The sequence below is a fragment of the Pelodiscus sinensis genome, chromosome 1 (assembly GCF_049634645.1).
Source record: "Pelodiscus sinensis isolate JC-2024 chromosome 1, ASM4963464v1, whole genome shotgun sequence".
Classification (NCBI taxonomy): Eukaryota; Metazoa; Chordata; order Testudines; family Trionychidae; genus Pelodiscus; species Pelodiscus sinensis.
Window position 1 is genome coordinate 222,989,111 of NC_134711.1, and position 13,968 is coordinate 223,003,078.

The following is a 13,968-nucleotide window of genomic DNA, read 5'->3' on the forward strand; positions in this document are numbered from 1 at the left end:
TTTTGAGTCAGTGGACTGGACTCATCAATTAAATGACTCAGCTGTCAGTTTTCTTTAAAGGTTCCATGTTTCATGCTGCTGCCTTGGGTATCAGAGCTGGAGAAGCTCGCTATAGAACTGCTGCTGAATCTGGAACAGCTTCCTCCACCCTCGCAATCATTTAATGTTGATTTCTATAACAGTCCTCTAAACCAACAAATCAATAAAAATTGATGAGCTCAGACTGATTTCCCTGTACTGGAGGCCTCATACTCAACAAGTTCATCTCATACAAAAAATATTGTGTTACTCGTAAATCCTTAATATGCAGGTTAGGGTACTGGAAGTGTCTGATAAAACCAAGAAAACTCAAGTTTCCCACGTGTTATTTAAAAAAAATCCCTCAGTGAATGATAGTTCCAAATGTCAAGATGCTAGCTCTATACAAACATGCAAATTAATTGTACAGGTTATGCACAGACAGGCTGATACAAATATTTATATGTATTATAGAATTATTATGTATTAATGTGTTTGGGTATGAAAAGTATGGCTATAAATGTAATTAAAAACAGGCATCTAGGCATTAATAAGTAACAAAACATAATTAATAAAGAAGAAGCAATCAAAGTCATGCCATTCATTATGCACGAGTCTAAAACTAATTTAACTTTTCTGCGTAAGCTTTAATTGTATTGAGCTCAGGCTTCTGTCAGATGTTCTGAAAGACTGATATGCAAAGTTTCTAACACTCAGTAATGCAGATTTGAGCTAAGAAACTGATGTGAAATTTCTTTCTAAGCATGAAGAAAATGGGTATAAATGAAAAGCTAAATAAAATCATGTGTACTGTATATTGAATTCCTTTTAACTTGACTTTGGAATGGTTACATCTTCCTTTTCATCAATATTATGTGAAAAGTCTCAGGCTTTTTTGATCCAGCATTCCACCCTCTGCATATTTCATGCTGCTCTAGACACTGAGATGATCACAGAATTTTACTGATGTTATGTTAACTTCTGACATTAACAAATTTAGGCAGAAGGAACTATTTGGACACTCCTAGACCTTGATTAAAAGCTAATTTGATAGAATTAGATTAAAAGCTAATAAATAGAAATCTTTTGTGACCATTTGATCTGTAAAAAACACACACAAAGGATGGGATGGTTTTTTAGATATTCAGATGTGGAATTTACTGAAAATTCAAAATACATAAGGACTGAACAACAAGGTAGAGTTCAAAACCCAGGAAAGGAATGGCCAATCTGCTGATGATGGGAGCTCTACCTTCCTAATCCTTAGGTTATTGTAATGTACATATTTTTGAAAAAGTGAGTCTCTCCAATGGTAAGAAGAATTGCTCTCCTTTAAAAATACCTTTAATTTGAATTGTGGAAGGTGGATTTGAATTTACACTTTGTTACATTTGTTAATTTCATCATCAGTTAATTAAAAAAATCAAAGACAGTGGGAGACATTCACAGCTGGGAGCTCCAAGCAGTAGCAGCAAATTTGCAGCCATTTTGGGGATGCCCAGAACACCCAGATGGGGGAGGGGTGCAGGTTCAGGGAGTGATCTGGCCTGGGGCAGAGACTGGGTGTGCAGGAGGGTGCGGGGTGCAGTCTCTGGGAGGGAATTTGAGTGCAGGGGGGAGTAAGAGATTGGATTTGGGGAAGGAATGCAGGTATGGGAGGGGGTCAGGGATGCGGGCTGTGAGATGGGGTCTGGGTGCATGCTCTGGGATGGGGCATGGGTGAGGGGTACAAGCTCTGGGAAGGAATTTGTGGGCTGGAGAGGGTACTGGGAGAGAGGGTAGTAGGTGCAGTGCTTACCTGGGGAACTCCCTTGTCAAGTCTGTTCCCCACTTTGGCATGACAAATGCAAAAGTGGGGCCCGCAAAAGTGCCCCAAAACCTTATCTCTATAGGCTTTGGTTCCAAAAGTCCTCCTCCTAATACCCATAGAGATGTAGCCATGTTAGTCTGGGGTAGCTGAAGCAAAATGCAGGACAATGTAGCACTTTAAAGACTAACAAGATGGTTTATTAGATGATGAGCTTTCGTGGGCCAGACCCACTTCCTCAGATTTTGGAGAATAAAAACTGCTGCCACCACCCAAGTATTTGTAAGAAAACCAGGGGAGAAATCACTTGGGAAATTTCATCCCTAAGATAACATCAGGACACAAAAATGAACCATTACCAGGTTAATTAGAAAAAGAAAACAAACTTTTATGATCAAAACAACACCATAGTTGCAAGCATAATAAAGTGGCTAGATGAAAAAGAGCCACCACTTGATATACTCATGGGGGACTATCCCCCTCCTCCCATGGGCTCAAACTTAATTACAAAAGGAAAACACTTTTAAAGGGAAAAGAAAAAAATACACTTTGAACAGCTCAGATATCAATTCCACATTCCCAAACCAGAAAACAATAAAGCCTGATGGATTATCTAGACTTTTCCCTACTTACACTTGTAAGTCCATTCTTGGGCGAGAGACAGGCCTTCCTATCTCCCTGTTACATGGAAGAAACCGCTCTGACTCAGACAAAGTAGTTCCTTTGTCCCAGTTTGAAATCCCTATCTGCATTGTTATTGGCTGACCAACTACCTGGCTAGGTTAACCCCTTAGCCACGAGGCTGCTGGTCAGCCCTCATGGTTATGACACCCCCTCTGACAGGTGGGGGAAGGTGGGAGGAGTCTTTATGCACTGCTGCCTGCAAGTACCACTGCCTTCAGCTTACCATTGGCTGCAGGGCTGGGGGCAGTGTACAGAAACATGCATTCCCCCGGCCATACGGACATACCAGCAGCCCTGAGGAGCACCTGCAGGATACTCTAGTGACCCTGCCCTGCTGACGATGGTAGTGGTGATGGGGTGGGAGGTCCCAGGCTCTTTTAAATTACCAGGGGCCAGCAATATGGGGCTGGAAAATGCACTGGAGGGGTTGCACACGTGCAGCCGGGGGAGGGACCCAGACCCGAACTTTGTTGGCTCCAAACTCCGGGCTAAGAATATTCCTGGTGCCCCAGAACCAAGGGCTCATAGAGCTCACCACCCATGGCTCAAGTATTTTTTTTTTTTAATATATCTGCTTGTTTCCAAAACTGCCCTCTACAAAAATCACTTTTATGGAATGAAAACTTTTTACTCCGGTCATGAAAAACCCTAACCCTTGTACTCCTGCCCTGCAGTTGTTTGGAAGACTCCTCATGCTGAATTAATTTACACAATGCACAACTGGAGACATCCGACCTACAATGAAATTGTCTATTCTGTGTTATGCTCTCCATCAGAGGTCCTAAAACTGAGATCTACAATCCCTGGTATTTTGTGACGCACTTGTGAATGGTTGATGGACAGTGCACTGGTCCTATGTCAAGGATGGGCAAATACTGGCCCATGATCCAGATCTGGTCCACTAAGGCTAGCTCCTGGTGGGCCTCCACCACTGTATTTACCTGCACGGTCGCAGATGCCAGTGATCATAGCTCACATTGGCTGCAGATCACCATTGCAAGCTGTGGGAAGCAGTGTCCTGGTCCACAGTCCGGAAATGGTGATCCGCGTTTAACAGCTGCAATTGCTAATGCCTGAGCCAACCCAAGCAGGTAAATATAGCAGTGGTGGTTTGCCAGGTACTAATCCTGGCAAACCATGCCATGTTATTGCCCACACTTGTCCTATGTGGTCAGGTTTTCAGCTCAGTTTACCAACCTCTGCAGTTCTTGTGCGTTTCAATGAACACCTAGAACTGTCTGATCAAAACGGCACAGGGAGGCAGCAGTGCACATGTTCAGTGTCAGACACATAGGCACAGAGGGAATTTTTACTGAATAAACTTAGACGCTGAGTGAGTTTAGGAGCCTACAGGATTGAAGCAGCAATTATTGCATCCCATTGGCTCCAAAACTAAGACTAAGGAGCCGAAAGCAGGAATTTAGGTAACTAGTTTCTTTTCTGCCTCCAGGGTCAAGTGCATGATTTTACAAATATGGAAGAAAAGGCTTAGGGAGCAGGGTATGTCTAGACTGCAGAGTTCTTCCGGGATACCAACTCTGCCATGTCCAAGGAATGTGTCTGCTCTTCTGGAATTTTTTTCAGATGAGCAGACATGTTTTTTTTACGAGGAAGAAGGGATGTTCTGAAAAAGGTTTTTTTTTCCTGACATTTGGCCCAGTGTAGACGGGCCAAATGTTGGAAAAGCCTCTTCTGAAAAAAGAAGCAGAAAAAGACACAAATTGTGGTTTGCAATTTGTGTATCTTTTTCCAGAAGAACTGTGTAGTCTAGAGACAGCCTGAATTAGCAGTAGAAGAGCTATACAGAACAGTTATATGTTTTTGGAGATTTGGACCCCACTGGATAAAAAATATTGAAATATCTTAAAGAATTCCAGTCCTTCATTCCACCTAATCCCATATTTTTCCCTCTCGTCTCCCTACCTCCTTCATGCTCTTACTATTAATATATGCCTTCTCCTACCATTTCCCCCATCCTAAAATATCATATCTTACTATTGTCTGCTTTTGTGCTGTCTGGTCTCACAGCTTTGACGAGTTGTGGAATAGCATAATTCCGTAATGTTTTTAGAGAGCCTGAGATGTATATGCTATTTGGGGTGATACACAATCTGTAAGCCACTTACTTTATTATCTTTTTTCATCTACTTTTGAAAATCAGTAACAAACTACTCTAAACACAAAAGTGCTCACTCTTCATCTAGATAGCTCAATAAAGTAGTCAATTTTTCAGATAACCTCAGCACATCTGCAGATGTGGATGCTCATGGATATAAACAGATATCCACCAATTTGCAGGGTTTTAGATGCAAAATTTGTATCTGCATCTGCAGCAAGCCATGGATATCTGCATGCACGTATGTGGCTACCAACAGATATAAAGCAGATATTTGGATTTGCAGAGCTCTGCACATCTGCCTCAAACTCCTCCAGAACCTTCTCCTTAGGTTCTTGCTGCACTTTTCTCCATACCTGCTTATATTTGCACAGTCCATCCCTGGCTCAACAGGAATGGATCTATAAACCATGTGACCTCCTTGTCAACCTTCTCCTGGCATTGGCCAAGGTGGCAGTCCATCAAATCAGAAGGAGATGGATGGGGAGGTGCTCTTAGACTGTCTGGCTTGTTTCTCTACCTCTGGGCCACATTAGCCAGCTCCCTGCATGCCTTTGAGGAGCAGTGGGTGTTCCCTGCTTTAGACCCTATGACCCTCACACCTGCTCTTGTTTCATCATTTATTGCCCCCCATATTTATTTGAAACTTGGACCTGGTAGTGCGTCCTCTTTGGCTTGGGGGCCTTTGGATGTGGGTGGGCACAAGCCCTGGGGAACTCAAATAGGAACCCCAGCAGCAGGATCTAGTAATTTGAAGATGAAACTGAAGAGGCCCTTGTGTGGGGGTTCCCCTGAGATGTCTTCCAATTGGTTCTGCAGCCCTGGATTTGAAAGGTATATATACCCAAAATGAGATAAAGTTAACTGCAGCCAAATTTTATACCGGGGTGGGGGAACCTTTTTTGGGTCAGAGCCACTGACCCACAGAACAATTAGTTGGGAGCTGCACACATGAGTGAAACAACCCCCCCCCAATCCCTCACCAATGCTGACAGTAAAGTGGTGGGGTGGGTTCTTGTGTGGCCTAGGGGATAGGGCACTTGCTCTGGGAAGGACAGGGTCATGGGTTCAGGTCTGGTTGGGTCAGGTCAGAACAGCCAAAACCAGTCAGCCCTGGGGCTGGAGGAATAAGGGATCCCCCAAGCCTCAGGGGCCAGATCCAGGCAAGCCAGAGGCTGCATCCAGCCTCTGCACCTTAGATTCCATACCCCTGTTTTATACACTCAGCTTCTATAAATTAATGAAATAGTATACCACATCATTAAGAGTTAATTTGGAGACAGGCTTTTAGAAGCAAGGGCATAACAACTGGCAATTTTTCTCATCAGTATGGGAAGAGGGGAGGAAATATAAAGAACAGAGAGTGAAGGAAGATAGCTGGATGGACAGCCTTGAGTCTAGATGCCTCTGATAATGAAAATTTATTGAAAGTTAGAAAACTGATAATCTAGTAGGGGTCATTATGACCTGTGTGTTTTGCAGAAGTAATAACAAAATTTAGATAATGGTGTGTACTTGGTAACAGTCTTCTGGAGCTACCCAGAAACATTTTTTCCCTGACATCTTTACTCCCCAGCAGGGAGGTATCTGGTCTGTGCTGACCTCTTGTTGATTACTCAATACTACTTCAGAATATAGGTAAATATCTAGTATGTTATTTACTATTGCTTATGCCTGTGTGCACTTAAATCTAATAAATTGCAGTGTTAAACAAGAGCAAGTTATTTACAACATGCCTTGATCAGACAGAATTTGTGAGTTCCTGTTGATTTAGTCCTCATGTTGCCTGGAATGAAATAGTTAAGTTGCCTCTATTGGAGGGTTCTGAAAACCCCAAGTAACCATTCCCCAAGAACTTTGTTCAATTGAGGTTTCATCATTCAGGTTCCTTTATTTGACATAGAACAAAGCTACTTTGAGATGATCAGTCTCAGATACATAGATTATTACAAATACTAATAGTACATACATTTTTAATCTATCACAGATTTCTAGATTGAGTTAGTTACTCCACATGAACCAATCTCTGTATAATACTATCTGCCCATACACTGTGTACACCAAGCCTGGGCAAAATACTGTCTGCAGGCCACATCCAGCCCACCAAGTGCCCGGATTCAACCTGCAGAGGCAGTGGGGAGCCCTAAGCAGGCCTCCCTGATAGCCCCGCACGCCGCTCAGAAACACATCTATGAGGCACTTTCTCTTGGAGCCTGGAGGGGAAGGAGGAAGATTCAGACACTGTTCCCATCCCCAGCACAATCCTATTGGCCATTTTCTGGACAGAAACAGGCAATGGGAGTTGCCTATTTGAATAACAGGCAGCCACCCTCCTGCTCACTCACTCAAGTGCATGGCGGAGCAGGAAGAAACATTTTAAACTCTGTAAGCAGGCTGGTTTGGCTGGTAACTGGTAAGTATCCTGACCAGAACCTACCTCTGACACCCTAGCCCCTCTGTTCCCCAACCCTTTGCCCACACTCCTGCCTTGCTACTCCACGTGCACCCATACCCCCGCACAGATCTGGCACCCCAATCTCCTGCCTGAGCTCACAATCCCTTCCTATCCTAAGTCACATCCCAAAACCTTCACCCCAGTTCCCTCCCCAGGTCACAACTGTCTCCTTCATCCAAACTCCCTCCAAAATGCCATTCTCCCTTCTGCACCCCAATCCCTTGAACCACAAGCTCCATCCTAGACCCTGCATTTCCTCCATTAATACCATGGAAGAGTGCAGCCCTCAACCACTTGCCAAAATCTTAGAGTAGCCCCCTATCAAAAATTATTGCCCACCCCTGGTGTAGACACAACTTACTTTTCACCTCATTCTATGTTCCAGGATTATTTTGTCCATCATTATCTTGCACACTGCAAATAGTACCAGGGTGTTCCCTTTCACCTCAGCTAGTACTGACATCCTGTCTCTACTGATTTTTCTGACATTTACCTTCCCATTGTTGCCCACTAAGAAATGACTTAAGTTACTTCTGTCAAGTTATATGCCCAAACGTATACCTTGTTTACCACCTCTAGTCCTCCTCATGAGAGCGATAGGAGCGAGAGTCACATCAAGGGCAAATAGCCACTCCAGTTGAATGACACTTAACAGGAATGGATCTATAAACTCTTTAACGGGATGCCATTTCAACTAGCAACATTGTTCAGATTTGTGTGGTGCTAAAGTGCCACTTTGCCTGTTATATAACCAATGGGTTGCAAAGGAAAGAGATGGTGTAATAGGAACATGTGCTGCACATAAGCCCATAGAATTACAAATCAGCTTAGTACATTGGATGTCTTGGGTTGGGCTTCTTCTGTTCAGAAAATTAGCACAATTTTATCCTTGTTAAAGCCAAATGTTGGAAGCATCCCTATAGATTTTGAGAAATTCAGAGGCCGTTTAAAAAATGGAAGTCAGCGCCTCCTGCTTATATCTGTATATGTCCATTGTGGTGGTATCTGAGGCTATGTCTACACTGCCATTCTTTTTGTGGCAAAAGATATGCAAATCGTGCTCTCATTTGCATATCTTCTGCTGATCCTTTTTGTGGAAGAGGTTTTGCTGCTAAAAAGTCCTGTGTAGATGGGGCTATTTGTTGGAAAAAAAAAAAAAAAAAAAAAAAAAAAGCCTTTTGCACAACATCCTGTAAACCTTATTTTTTGAGGAATAAGGGATCTTGCAAAAAAGGGGGGGTTCTGACAAATGGCCCCATTTACACTTTTTAGCAGCAAAACCTCTTCTGCAAAAAGGATCCACAGAAGATACGCAAACGAGATCGTGATTTGCATCTCTTTTGCAGCAAAAAAATGGCAGTGTAGACGTAGCCTGAGTGCTTTCATTTGTGCACTCAAGGTAACTGGGCAAGCTCAGAGCCACTGTTTCAGTCACAACAATCCGCATTACATCTGAGCTCAGAAAAAATGTCCAAGTTGATAGTGACGGGAGATGGGGTTAAAAATTCTAGCACTTTGTTCTCCTTGCGATTGTGTACTGCATACCCATTCCCTGGTGGACTGTAAGTGAAATAGCTGATGACAAAGCTTTCACTTACCCCGCCATTTACGGTCTAACTGAGATGATAAAGCTACAGGCCTCATGTCCTCCTCTCTCCTGATGACACTGACAAGGTTATTTTTTAAAACATTTAAATCACTTTGGTGCAGAGTGAAGTGTTGCTTAGAGACTCCAGTTGCATTGCTTACAGTAAGGCCTTCAGGGACATACTGTATTTTGTCTATAATGTTGCTAACTCTGCTTAGTGCTACCAATAATTCAGTAAAGTATATCCCAGGATATGTCTGTCCTTACCTTAGCTCTGCAGTTTTCATCCTCTGGGCTTTTTCCTATAGACAACTTTTTACCTCTTTCTGTCTTGGGCCGGTGTTTAAGTGCTGTCAAGAGATCCTTGTAAAGACTTATTAGGCCTCTATATAACAATGTTGCATTAACTACCTATTGCTGAGCCCAATGACTTCAGTTAAGAACAGGGGCAGGCTATCATATAATCACCATGCTTTAAGAATGTATTAATGTTGAGATACAGTAACAGTGATATATTTATTTTATTGATTCATTAGGTCTTTTATCTATAAAAGGTATTTAGCTGTAGAGGCTCTTAGAAAAAGTTTTGACTTACAAAATGCAAACAAATAAAAATCTCAAAAGACAAACAATGGACATGAATTGCCCAGCTAACAGCATTTGAACTGAAAACCTTCCCCTCCCCTGTAATCAATCCTATCCAAAATGAGCTGATGACAGCTAACCAGTTTCAGTCCCATTAAGACTCTGGGTCATTTGTTCTACTATATCAAATGGTATGATTAGCACACTGAAGTGACTGCAACCAATGTCACTTTGCTGATCTTTATAACTGCTTTTTGTCTACAATGAACATGAGATCTGACAACTTAGAATCTTTTAGGGAGGATTACTTAAAACTATTCTTAGGATTTTTCACAAAGAAAGGAAAGGAGACACTCCACAGTGACTCCCTTCTCTTGTTCGAGACGATGGATTATGAAATCACCATTTCTTAGACAATAGTATGGCAACATATAAGTCTAAAAGAATTAGTTTAGAGACTTTATTAACAGCTGTCATGACAAAGTAACTGACCAATACTACTGTGATTTGCTTCCAATGCCCAGGACTAAAAACTGAGTGGACTCAAGGAAATCTTTGTACTCCGCATATTATTACCATAGAATCATAGAATACAAGGACTGGAAGGGACCTCGAGAGGTCATCGAGTCCAGTCCCCTGCCCTTATGGTAGGACCCCAGTACCATCTAGGCCATCCCTGATAGATGTCTATCTAACCTGCTCTTAAACCATCTCCTCCTCTTTTCCACAGAACACAGGAAAGCTGAATATAGCTCAGTTATTAATGAGTCTGTCCACATCAAGAAATTGTTTCTTTAATAGAGGCCTTCCAGTAGTTTTGTTTCCTTAGTTATAGCTAGAAAACTGATTCTTCACCCTAAAATTTAAACAAAAGAGATGGATTTAATAGCTATCGTAGTCCCAAAATGAAAGCTGTTGCTATCTGATATTTGGTAGTGTATGTGAAATTCTTTGGTGGTCTCAGGTCAATTATTAATTAATAGTAGACAGTATCAGCATAAAAACCCCCAGCACAATTGGCATCCCCATAAAAAAAGAAACCAAGGACTTACATGCACATCGTACTGTGGTCTCATCCCTAGTGGTTGTAATTCCAGTGAAGGGAGTAACGAGCAGAATAGCATAGCTTTCACTGCCCTGGTCCATGGTTTGCTCTTTGTTCTCTAGGGCTGTCAACTCAGGATCTTTCACAAATGTTGAATTTACTTGTATTTCTCCAAAATATAAAATCATTCCTGTTTTATAACAATGCTACTTTGGAAAAATTACTTGTGAGCTTGAGTTGATCCTCATTTACTTTTGCTGAAATTTCCTTAATTTACCAAGCCAATTAAAATAGTCTCAAGCAATTGTTTGATCCCTCAAGAAATGTTAGTGAATCATCTTTGTACATGTTTCCTATTCCTCTGGAAATAGAATGTCCTCAGTTTTGGTGTGGACATTTTAGTGAGTCATACTTCAGGTGCCAGCAGCATCATGAAGAAGTGTACATTGATTTTCTCCTCAGCATTTGACTTGACAGCAAAGAATTTTAAAGTGACCATGTGATGGTAATACTGCAAAAAAACCTGCCCTGCTTCTGAAGAGAAATCATCTAGATTCTCATAAGACATGCTACAGTGGCTCATTGCCATGCAGATTTTGCCATGAGTATGGGCAAAAAAAATATATTGTGTTATTTAAGAATGCTCTTTCCTGAGTGTGGGGAATAGGTTCACAAAATATGAATTGAGGATGTTTTAGTTTTATTTATTAACTAACCCTGACTAAATTGTTGCTGCATCTCAGGGTTTACAGACATATCACGTTTCCATTTGCTAGCATTAAATGTGATGTGACTCGAACTGCTCCACTGGAGAAAATCTTTAGGCAACAGAGTGATGAAAGGATAGTGTGAAACACAGCTTCATACTTTAAAAGGATTATGACAGGATTGGCTTTGTGAGCTGTGATGGCTCAGTGGAGCCACCCTGTGGAAGCACATTTGAATAATAAATAAGGATAGACTACATAGTTTAGTCTGAGGCTACGTCTAGACTGCAAGCCTCTTTCAAAAGAGGCTTTTTCAAAAGATACTTTTGAAAAAGCCTTTTTCGAAAAAGAGCATCTAGACTACAACCGGTACTTTCGAAAAAGCAAGCTGCTGTTTCGAAAGAGAGCACCGAGGAAGTCTGGATGCTCTCTTTTGAAAAAGCGCTTTCGAAAAAAGGAGTTCTTCCTCGTAAAATGAGGTTTTCCGTGGTCAAAAAAGCTGCCACATTCTTTAGATTTAGAATGCAGCAGCAGTCTAGATGCAGGGCAAGTTTTTTTCGAAAAAAGACCACTTTTTTGGAAAAACCCCTGTAGACTAGACATACCCTGAATGTCTTGACTATTATTGAGACAGTTTATTTCTAGAATAAATCTATCAATAGGTGGTGTGATCTGTTTTTCTGAGGACTACTTTTGAACCCAATTTTGGCTCATCAGTTCCATGATAACATCACAGATTTGTAAACTAATTCCATCTGCTGACACAGTTTTCTATCAGAGGACTTTTTAAATGTTAACTGCCCTTTAAAAGTGATTCCTATTAACTGCCATTGGATAAATTGGAAGTCATCAGTCGGAAACGCAGCTAGACAACATTTCGTCTAAGAGTTACGTGACTTTGTGATTTCATTGAATTAGAAAAGAACGTGTGCTAAAGTCATGTCTGGTACAGCTCCACAAAATCCATTCCTCTCCCCTCTCCGATCTTTTCTGAGTATTTTGGTACTTCTGGAAGCACTGAGACATGTGAAAATGGAAGGAGAAAAAGGTAATTGAACTTCTTTAAAATTCAGAGGTGCAGGAGTCAGATATAGACAAAGCTCCTATTTTATGCCTTGTCTAGACTAATGCCCACCGTCAAACTACTGCAATTACACAGTTAGCATAGCTGAAGTTGACATACTCAGCATGACATCTTGATAAAGTCAGTAGGGGCTGCTCTCCTGTCCATGCCAGCTAATCTTCTTGTCTTGATGGAGTACCAGCATCGATGGGAGCAGGATCAGAAATCAATTTATCACATCTAAGAATATACGATAAATACATGTCTGGTGAAACAATTGCTGCAGTGTCGATCGCCGGTGTAGTGTAAACAAGCCCTTAACTACTTTATCTCTAAAGGCAACTTATCATACATTAAGGCCTGGTCTACACTACTCTGGGGATTGATGCTGCAGCTATCGATCCACCAGCAATCAATTTATCGCATCTGCTTAAATACAATAAATCACTCTCTTAATGCACTCCGATCAATGCCAATACTCTACCAAATGAGAAGAGTAGCCGGTGTCAATGGGAGAGCAGCTCCCCTGTTGACCTTACCACATGCAAGACACCATGGAGAGTATGTCGTCTTTAGCTATGCAAGTACATCAATGGCAGCAGTTAGTGTACACAAGGCCTAAGATTCCTATACCTAAACATGAAGCTTGCAGAAATAATAGATATATGTATTTTTTAAAACAAATCAGAGTGGAGGGAATGAAAATGAGCAGTGTCAGAACTGGGACATATCTTCCTGGAAAAACATTCACAATGAAATCAAGAGGATCAAAACTTTGTTATAAGGGAGTTTTGTAACAAGCCAAAAAAACCATTCCTTTAGTGTTAAAAAACAAACACATTTGCTTGTTACCAGCACATCATGGCAGACTTTCATCCTGGTTCACAGTTATTAGGCTCAAAAAGCAGATTGATAAAATATAATGGAAATGAATGATGAAAGCCATCCTTGCTTGAAATTCAAATGAGGGTCAAGTAGTAGTTTTTCCTTTTCAACTCCCTTGAGCTTTTCATTGTATATTTGTTAACCTTTTTAAAAGTCCTTATGCACTATATGTTTTCACTACAGAGGCACTGAACACATCAGTGTACATGAAAAAAAGTGGAGATTTGAGTAGCAGAGATTTGCATACAATTAAGATTTTCATTTGACTGACTGAACTGACTTGGAGTCTCAGTAATGATCACAAACTATTTTTCTAATTAGTTATTTTCTTTAAGTCATCTCAGACAACTGAACAACACCCATTGTATATAAAACTGTTTGTATTTGCAATGCATGTTTTGGTAACAGACAGCTGGTATGGAGAGCCACTGACTATCTTGCTGATATTTCTTGTCTTCCTGTTTACTTGTGCTTGCTGGTCTGTCTCTAGCTGTTGTCTCTTGCCTTACAATTTGATTATAAGATTCATGAAGCAGAAATCATCTTTTTGTTCAGGACATTAGCAGGGGCCTGGCATTGGTAGTAGGGGTTGCATCCCCCTCACTCAAAGGCAGCTGCAGAAAGTGGGGTGACTTGGCCCTAGCCCACTCTGATCTCCCCTGGCTTTCAGCTACATCACTCCATTTCCTGCTGCTGGTGAATGCAATTCTGCCTCTTTCCTCAAACTCCCTCCCTCAGCAACAGCCCAGGGAATTGAGGAGGCCTTGTGCAGGCTGCAGTGGTCAGGGCCTTCCTGCACTCACCAGCAGAGAAAAATACAGTGACCCAGCTCTAGCCCGATCTGCTCCCCTGGCTCCCATCAGATATATTGTAGCCCAGTGTCTGTGAGTCTGTAATGCCAAAATGCTGGCTGTTCCCTCTGGGCGGCCTGTGCTGCATGGGGAGTGCGGGGCCCAAACGGCTGCTTGCGCCGCTTGCTTCCCCGCAGCAGCCCAGCTGAGCGGCGCAGAAGTCA

General features: G+C 41.8%; 1 long non-coding RNA gene across 1 annotated transcript in view; it reads right to left on the reverse strand.

The window, feature by feature from the left end:
- The window catches only part of LOC142823995 (uncharacterized), a 117,482-nt gene continuing 103,514 nt past the window's right edge, over nucleotides 1-13,968 (reverse strand). Inside the window, exon 3 of the long non-coding RNA XR_012899052.1 lies at nucleotides 1-186. This is a non-coding gene — a long non-coding RNA (uncharacterized LOC142823995). The remainder of the gene's footprint in view (nucleotides 187-13,968) is intronic.